General features: G+C 37.4%; 1 long non-coding RNA gene across 2 annotated transcripts in view; it reads left to right on the top strand.

Moving 5' to 3' along the window:
* The window catches only part of LOC104839666, an 11991-nt gene extending 3345 nt beyond the window's left edge, over nt 1–8646 (top strand). The window contains exons 2-5 of one of the 2 annotated variants that reach the window (XR_775179.1): nt 1877–1913; nt 2499–2729; nt 2898–3092; nt 3583–8646. This is a non-coding gene — a long non-coding RNA (uncharacterized LOC104839666). Of the gene's footprint in view, nt 1–1876; nt 1914–2498; nt 3093–3582 lie in introns of both variants that reach the window. The other variant, XR_775178.1, reaches the window with a different exon arrangement.
* The last annotated feature ends 507 nt before the right edge of the window (nt 8647–9153 follow it).

The raw sequence follows: 9153 nt of genomic DNA, 5'->3' as shown, positions 1-9153 counted from the left end.
AGAACCCCCTTCCTCCCTCTCCCCCCCCCCCCCCCACATTGGTAATAGGGCATGTTGATCTATGTGAAAAGACAAATATGCAATTTTGCTGGTAAATTTATTTATGATATAGTTCTTCATCTCTTTTTGGCTTTGAAATTCCTGAAGTTGCCTGTATCCAAGACGTTGTCTCTCTGAATGTGAGATTTAAAGTTCATGGAAAATAACCTTTAGTTACAGTAGAGCAAAAAAAATATGAATGGGCAATAGGTCAAAAATTAATAAAAATAATATTTTCTGAATTTTTAACAGAAAAACATTAATACATATAATGTTGAGTTTTCACAAATATTTCTTGTTCCAGATCAATTGATTGTATGTTCAGTAAGTAAGGTATGAAACAAGAAAAATAGTCTTTTTTTTTTTCTTTTCTTCATAATTTCCACTAGATTTTAACTGTAGAGTTGATATTGTCACCACCAGTTTCAGTGCCTGCTAATTTTCAATAGCCTTGATTCATATCCAGTTGCATTTGCAAGTTCTGTTGGTACTAGTGTGAACTCTGCTCCCACATAATCTATGAAAGTCAGATAGAAAACGTATCAAGCAGAGTGGTTAAAAACTGGGGCATCCAAAGTCAGTAAACTTGTTAAAATAAAAAAAATTGGTTAATGACAGCTGAATTTCAGTATTGGATGAACCATCCCTTTGTATGAGTTGCTTTAAGTGTCACCTGCTTCTTTTTTATAATAAGACTTACTTTAATGTGTAGTTTAGAGTAAGTGAAAGAAAATCCAACTTTCCAAAGATTGGCATTGGGAATTGTTTCTATTATGACAAATAAGTTTGAGAGAGTTCCTGATAACTGTTCCTTATCAAATGAATTGTTTTGTGAATCATTAGCTGTTGGTTCGTTGATCTCTCAAAGTCACGTAGTGCTTGGCAGGTTCTTGATGTAGGAAGGGTCAGAACTGACAACATGAGAATGGAATAATTACCCTGAAATATAGGGTTAGGGATTATTTGATAACTGTGGATTTTCTGAAGGTGCAGGTCCCTGGTGCTTGAAGAAATGCTGTGTTGTGCAGGAGGGTGGAAGCTAGTAATACTTTGGTGAGGATACTGGGAGTTTTTAATAATTTAAGTTCTGTGTGATGAGATAGTTCTGCTTATAGCAGTCCATTGTTCTTCCAGTCAGATTGTCAGCTCAGTGTCCTTGAGAACAGGCGTTATGCTTCCTTGCTACAGTGTTTTGTTATTAACATGAAAGAGTTTCTTGCCTTACTGGAGACTGAAATTGTGTCCATCTCAGTTCCTATGAAACTGAAACGTGTGTCTCTTGATGATAGCTTACCATAACAAGGTTGTTTGTCTTCAAAATATGAACAATTAAAAAGTCATTTGCGTAGTGGTGTATACTTAATGCTCCAGGTGTAGTCTGTCGAGCATGGGCTATAGACTGTTCTCAGTAAAGTAGAAACCAACAAATTCCAGGGGAAAAGGGAATTAAGTACTGTGTAAACTACATTCTGTGGAGTGAATAACACATGGTTTTACTCCAGGAAGCAGAATGGTTTCTGAACAAAAGCCTTTCAGGCATGTTTTGGGTGTATGCTTCTCTTCCCCAGCCTGTTCTTAGTTAAAGTTTGCCTGTCCTGGGTATGGAAACTTGCGCCCAATTCACTTGGTCGTCCTTTCCCATAAAGTAAAGGAAAGGGGGTAGGTGTGATCATTTGAAAAAGTAACATTAGCCTGTTTTATGTAGAATGTCTAAAAGTGTTAACTAGTCCCTGTAAGGTACAGCTAATCTTTTGTGTCTTGTGCAGATAATCACGTATGATCTGAATAGCTTCCTAGATGCAAATTTAATTTCTTTTGTTCATCTCTTTCTCTCTAGGCTCACTGAGGGGAATGTGGATTGATCAAAAATAACAGTGAGTAAAGCCATAAGGTTATTTAGGTACTAGATATCAGGTACTAAACTTGTCAAGTTTGTTGGTTGATTAGGCTTTTTCTTATCTCTTTTTTTTTTCTTTTCTTTTTCTGTCCAAAGAAATCAGTCATTGAGATTCTAATTTTTTGTAGGATACTTTCAGAGAACTGGAATGTTGCCACAGTGTCAGCTTTCACCTTGGGCTTTGCTTGAAAGAAACTTTGATTTAACGATATATTCTCACAGGAATGAATGCTTTTAAAGTTATAAAATTCCTGTCCCATGATGTCATTTTGCTCTGCTAAGGGGCACTAATTGTGTAATTGTATTAACTTGGAGTAGTTATCTTAAAAGTTGTATTTGTTAAACAGTAGGATTGGAAGAACTATAACATAACCAAATTTCATTTATCAAATACAAAAAAGTACATTCAAAATTCCTAAGGATGACAATCAACTTCTGGAGTTTTGATTTCCACCACCACCACCACCCCCCCAGTGAATGAAATAAAGATATTCTGGTAGTCAACAGAGTGTTATATTCTGTTCTCTGTTTTGCCACAAACCTTTGGCATGTTTTGTTGCAGCTCTCCAGGTCTGTTTTTCCCCGTCTTCATAACAAGAATAAGACTTTCCCAACAGTGTGAGCATGGATGGTCAAGCTCATGATCAGCTGAAATACTTGAGTGCCTCAGAGAGAAAGTGATGGTGACAAGTGCTGTATTTCCATTTTCATGATCTACTCGCTACTTCTAACATAGGAGTTGAAAATTGTCACTGGAAGATTATTTCTGAACTTGATCAACTAAAGGGTTAAGGTAATTAGAATGAGATGAGAAATACAGACAGAAAAGAGAGGAAAGGATTAGAAAATACAGTGTATCCTCATGTTCTTGTATGTGAGAAAGAGAAACCAAAGAAAAAAAATTCTCTTTCACATCTCTGTTGTAGTTCCGGAGAATGATAATAAATATTTCTGGCACTAGCTATGCAGGAGTGCACCCATGTTACCTTCCAGTGCAGGCTGGCATCAAACTTAAAGCCGAAGAATCATGTCTTAACAGCTACTGTGACTAGGTGATGCCAGGTGACTGTCACTGATGAAAGGCCAGGAGATCACTGACAAGATAAGTTATTGAAGTATGTCTACACTGTGGATAAGTGGGGAGAAATGAGTAAAAGTAAGTACCTAATCTGTGTGATTTTACAGCTGTCATAAGTGCTTTTTTCCTCTACAGCACTGACAGTTTCATAGTTAATTAGGTGATAGTTTATGGTCTCTCTTTGAATTGTGATTGGCTACGGCAGAATACACTCTCTCTGTGTGCAGCGTGCCTTCTGGTGCTACCTCAGCGTTGCTATGCTATATATTGGAGCCCCACAGTTAAGAAGCCCCATAGCTAATTAACACTGGTATATTTTTTGATACATTGCTTCTGAGTAAGCATATAGTTCAGCATTTCTGTAGTATTTCCATAGCCAGCTTATGGACACCAACAGTTAGATATAAAATGTTACAGAGCAAGGGATTATTGCAGTTCGTGAAGCCAGCTAGTTTTGTCCATTGGAGTCAGACTTTTAAAGTAATGAACCAGCGGGCATTTTAATGTTGAATGTATTTTATTCTGATTCCTAAACTACCTCTCCTGTTTTTTTATTTTGGGATTCCAGATCCTCTCCTGACATTCAAGAAGGTGGTGATCCTGTTGCTTGCTCATAGGCTGTGAGATGGGTATGTTCCTCTTCTAGCAAGCAAAAACCTGTCCTTCACTTCATGGAGCTGAATGAACAAAGATCTCTCCAGTTCCTCTTTCAACCATTTCACCCAACATTTGATTCACCAGACAGCTTCTCCCACAGAAGTACCCCACTATTTTATCAAGACTCGAAAGCAGAGTAACAGAAATCAGCATTTGTTTCCCTGAAGAAATGTATTCTGTGCCAGCTCTTCATCCAGCTTTCTGCATTCTGTTTTAAAATGAGAAATACTTTGTAATCAGATGCAAGTGGAAGCTGGTGTTCTTCACTGATACCTCCTTCTTCATTTTAGGAAGGTTAAGTACTTCACTGTGTCATATTGGAATTCCTAGCAGATAAAGTGTCTGCATGCATTGGTATGTCAGACTGTTTTGACATGTGTGAGGAGTTGCGGCAGGAAAACCAGAACATGTTTTCTGCTCTGACATGAGGAAGAAACTTACCAAACGACTGGGGACATCCCATACAGGTATTTTCTAGTTCAGGACCCAGGCTTGACTTTGTAGATAGATGTCTTGATGTCAACTCACAAAAGCAGCTAATGCACAGGAACAAATGCAGAATCACCTTGTCTATAGTATGTAAATGCATCGTCCCAGTCTGTGATCAAAATGTATATTTGCATGTGTAAACCTATGTAAGTGCTGGATATGAAGAGCTTTCACCAGAAGGAGAAATTACTCTGCACCATTTCATTTTTAGCAAAGAAAAATGAAGCTTTAAAGACCTCTGGGGTAACAGGATAATGATTAGGTTTATGTTAAATCATTCCCTCCCTATGGCTTTTTATGGATCTTTAGCAGCAAAAGGAACAAAAACATTCTATGGTAGAAGAGTTGGGGCAGAACTTCTTTCTTTATTACAGAAATTAACTTCTGGTGGGATGGAAGAGACCAGAGGTATAAAGTTGCAGTTTATCCCCTTAGCTTCCTTGGCACAGCTTCAGCTTTTCATAGTGCTGATGGAATCAGCTTTTTCATTCTTCTGTGACTGAGAACTGAGATAATCTGTATGTTTCCATCATCTAGGTAGAAATAGGCCCAAGAGAATGGACTGTTAGCCACGTAAGAGGGATGAGTTGAGAGAGAGCAGAAATACTTAGGATGGGCCTTTTTCTAGTTCCTCTTATTCCTTCCCAAACTAAGGCGCAATCTGTTGTTCTTATGTTTACATAAGATTCTTTGTCTCCATCATTTGTGATTGTATGGATTATATAGGATGTTTTCTGTCATTCTGAGATGGGAGCGTATATTGTTCACATGCTCCCTGCTATGGTATCGTATATGGCAAGTAAGATTTCTTGGCAAAAAAACCCCCAGAACTGGGATATATATTCTATTCCACTTCAAATCTGGAGCTCTTCTTAGTGCACCTTATTCCAAGCTTGTGATTTAGAAAATGTGACTTACTAGCTTAAAATAATATTTTCAAATCTGGATCAAATAAAGGTATATAGGTTCTGTTAATAGGTTTTGGTAGATAATAGCATGGTTGGGAGGGGGGTGGTTTAGATTTCTTGTTTTTTAATTTTTTCCTTTTAGAAAACTGCTGGAGAGAGCCAGACAGCCTGAAAATGGCTGAAAAAGCCAACAGTTGAAATCCTGAAATCTTAATGATAGATTGCAAGTGCAGCATTCTGGTATTTAAAATGTGGGGACATTTTATGGGACCAAGTTCCATAGCAGAGTAAGGACAAGTGTTGTTGTTGATCCTAATCTTCAGAGTAGAGTTGAGTTAAGTCTGTGTTTAGACTTGCATTGTAACAATAAGATTTAATGACAGCTTTACCCATTTTTTGTTTCCATAAAGAAAAGATCAGACACGTAAACTGAGGAGTGGTGGGCAAGACACTGCGTATCAAAATAATGCCAACTGTAATAAGCAGAGAGGTGCACTAAAGTTGTGTGTAACATTGTGATGAGCTGTGTGATAAGAGTTACATTGATCTTGATGAGGCAACCACCAGTTTTAAGAACATAGGATTTTTTTGCTGAATATGGTCTGAATTTTCTGGCATTGGAGGCACCTAGAAAAGCACACTTCCTTTTAGGGCCTCCTTATGTTGAAACCAATGGGATTTAACGTAGATGTCTGTAGAAGCAGGATCCATCCCTAAGTGATGGAAAATACTGTCAATATTGTAGGATTATAAGTGGTTGGGAGGTGTCTGGTATAAGAAACATCTGATTTTAGATCTGGGAATTTCCTTTTCTTCCCTCTGCCCATACTTAGCCTTCTGACGTTAGAGCTAGCAGTTGTTTCTTGCATAGCTTGATGACAAAATACTTGGGAGAGAGGAAGGTGGGGGTTTTTTGTGTGGACATGTACAAAAACTAAGAATTTGTTTGACTGGAGAGTAGACACTTTAAGCTCTTTGATTTCTTTTTCCATAGGAAAAACCCTCAACATTTTGTAACCCTGCATTGTAACAAAAAAATAGAATTGCTGAGTTTTCCTGACTCCTATCCATGACAACGTAACAATATTAGGTTTCAAGTTTAATTTTAGAACATAACATTTTTAGCAGGGCTAAGGGTCTATGGCCTTCACAGAAGTGATACTCCAATAGTGCACGCCCAGAAGACCCCCATTGCCGTATCTTTCCAGCCAGCACCTTTATAAAACTGCTGTGTTAGGAAATGCTGCCTCAGCCTACTTACTTTTTCTTGCTCCACTTTTTCTCTACATTGGTTGGAAATCTTCCCATGTGAAAGATTACAAAAACAAGGGGCATGTGCAATAGATCATATATATATACATATATATATTTTAATACTTGTGGACAAAATGATGTTACAAGTTGTTTGAAAACAACAAAATCACCAATGTCTTCCATTTTGAGATGTGTATAGTTCCATAAGCATTAGTGCTTTGTAGCAAACTGTAGTGCCATGTTAGGATCAGTGCATGAGCCTAGTAGTATTTTTACAATTTCAGAGTGACAAATTTATTAATAAACAGTGATGATAATGTAATTAACAATAGAAAGGATACAATAGAAAAGTCACAAACATGGTCTAAACATGCAGTATCCTCCCTTTGACAATGGCAACGCTATCTTTAGAAATAGAATGCATTCACTTAATGGGCTTCATAGAATCATAGCTGACTTTTTGTTTTTAGTCTGTCTGTCTAACTGCAATAGTAAGCTAGAGTACATAAGTGTTCAGAATTCTCATCTCCATCACTGGGATTCTTTTCTATTTAGTCTTTGTTGAAGGTGTTTTCTTCCATGTGCAGCATTTTCAATTTTATTATTACCCATCCTGTGATATACTCAGAAAAGTATGAATGTGCTAAGGAGTTTGTGTGCATTTTGTACACATCTCTGCTACCTTAAGATCATTAACAAAATCTGTTAATTAAGTAATTTTTTTCTTCAGATCTGATTATATAATTTTTATAACTAGTTAAACATTATCCTCCTTATATAACAAGTTAAAGGTTGCAAAATGCTATCTGCCAATTGTGCATAGAAGACTTATCCATTATTGCAGGAATGGGGAACCTTTTTTGGCTGAAGTCCTATTGAATCTTTTAACACCTTTGGTGGATCCTGCATTTACATACATCTTAATGTTAATAATAGTAAGAGAGAATATAATAAGGTCAAGAGCTGTTGAAAAACAACATTGCAGACTGTATCTGTGCAGCAGGCTATCTCTAGCCTATGGATCAGAGATTCCCCACCCCTGTATTGTTGAGAATTCAATATCCTGTATTTTAGGTAACTTCCAGTATTGCTTTCCAGCTCTAAGCTCAATTTTAATAATTTCTGTCTCTCCCTCTGCTTCTTTCAGAAGGAAAGTTTAGAACAGGGGAAGTCCAAATGATTTAGCGTTCAATGGGCAGCTTGGACTGGTCAAATAAGAGACTGGTATGATTCCTGAGATGTGCAATGCTCTGTGGATGGCATCCTCTGATTTCCTAGGAAAAAGTCTTTTATTTGGTGCCAGTGTTGCTCTTCACCCATTTATCTCTTTTACAAGAACAAAATTCTCTTTCAACTTAGAGAGGATACTGCATTGTTTTTTCCTGAGACCTGCCTGTAAATGGCTGTTAGAGGGAGGGAGGGAATGGGTAGCTTGGGTTTGTAATTTTGATACGATATATCTCTAAAGTAATTAGTCAAGAAGCATGTACTTTGGTGCAAAACCAGTAATCTGTGCAGAGTTATTGTATGTAACACGGGGAAAAAAAGCCAAACCCAAACCAACAACCCTCTGCATCTAATACATTTCCAAGAGAATTGGACAGGTGCGCCATTTACAGCAGAGCTCTGAGGGACCTGCGCTGAGAGTTAGGTTAAATTCTAAATGGAAGTAGCTGTACCATTGAATAAAGTAGTTTAGTGCTTGGGAGAATCAATTGAAAAATACCTCTGAAACTGGAATGCAAAATAGCACAGTATGTAGGGGGAAGAATCCCTGATGCAAACAAAGCCATAAGATGATTTAATAAGAAAATAGAACTTTAGTAGCAATAACTGTTTTGCATGTGATAGTAAATAACTTGCATTAGCAAGACTGTACAGTAGAGTAAGTGGGTAATAACCAAATAAGTTTGTGGAGCTCTGTGCTGCAGGGAGTTGCATGAAGAGTCTCTTCCTGAGAAGATAGGTGAATTCCTCTTATGTTCCTCTCATTGGAGGGAATTTGGCACTTGAATACTTAGTTAATGAAGCTGATTAAAAAAAACAAAACAAAACTAGCTTTGTCACATGTCTGAAGCACTGTCAACGAGTGCTGGGGGAAGGGCAGACAGTTCTTTTTGAAAGGATAGCTGAAGTTTCCCTATATTTTGTTCTTTTTTGTAGTCTAGCACTTGCTCTATTTCTCAGAGAAGAAACTAAACCCTTCCAAATACTGGACTGTGAAGAGAACCTGATTCTGAAGTTAGAAGCTTCTGTTGTGGGAAGTACTTTTTGTTTTCTTTGTTTAAAAAGACCAATCTGAGATGGTCTTTAAATACAAAATAAATAAATTAGAGAACACTTGACACTCAAAACATTTGTACATCCCAAGCACAACTGTAGAATTCTAAAAATGTTACTTTACAGCAAAAAATAATTTTAGCCTTGCTAAACACTCTTGTTTCAGACCATAATTGATTTCTCTTGATACCTGAAGTTTCGCAGAGGTGAGTAGTGTGAAGCCTCTGGTAACGCAAAGGGTTATTGATCTATGGCTGTAGCCTCTGCACCCAGCAAAGTATTTGCTGTCAAAGGGTTACATAAAAGAGCCACAGGAGTTCTAAAAAGTCCGTAGTTTACACTGTTTTCAATGCAGATATGTAGTGTATAGAGACAATATGGCCCAACAGATAATAATGCATTCTGAACAGAATTATTACATCAGAGGTTTAGATCTATCTGGCTGGATTTCTTCTAGAAAGCTGAAGTAATTTGGACTGTAACTTACAGCTGAACAGTGGCTTCTAATATTTCAAAATTACAGAGGTGAAGCCCTTTGGCTCTTCATAAGT

Source organism: Haliaeetus leucocephalus, unplaced genomic scaffold, assembly GCF_000737465.1.
Source record: "Haliaeetus leucocephalus isolate CR32 unplaced genomic scaffold, Haliaeetus_leucocephalus-4.0 Scaffold696, whole genome shotgun sequence".
NCBI lineage: Eukaryota > Metazoa > Chordata > Aves > Accipitriformes > Accipitridae > Haliaeetus > Haliaeetus leucocephalus.
Note: the sequence above shows the minus strand (reverse complement) of the source record. Positions and strands in the feature narration are given on the sequence as shown.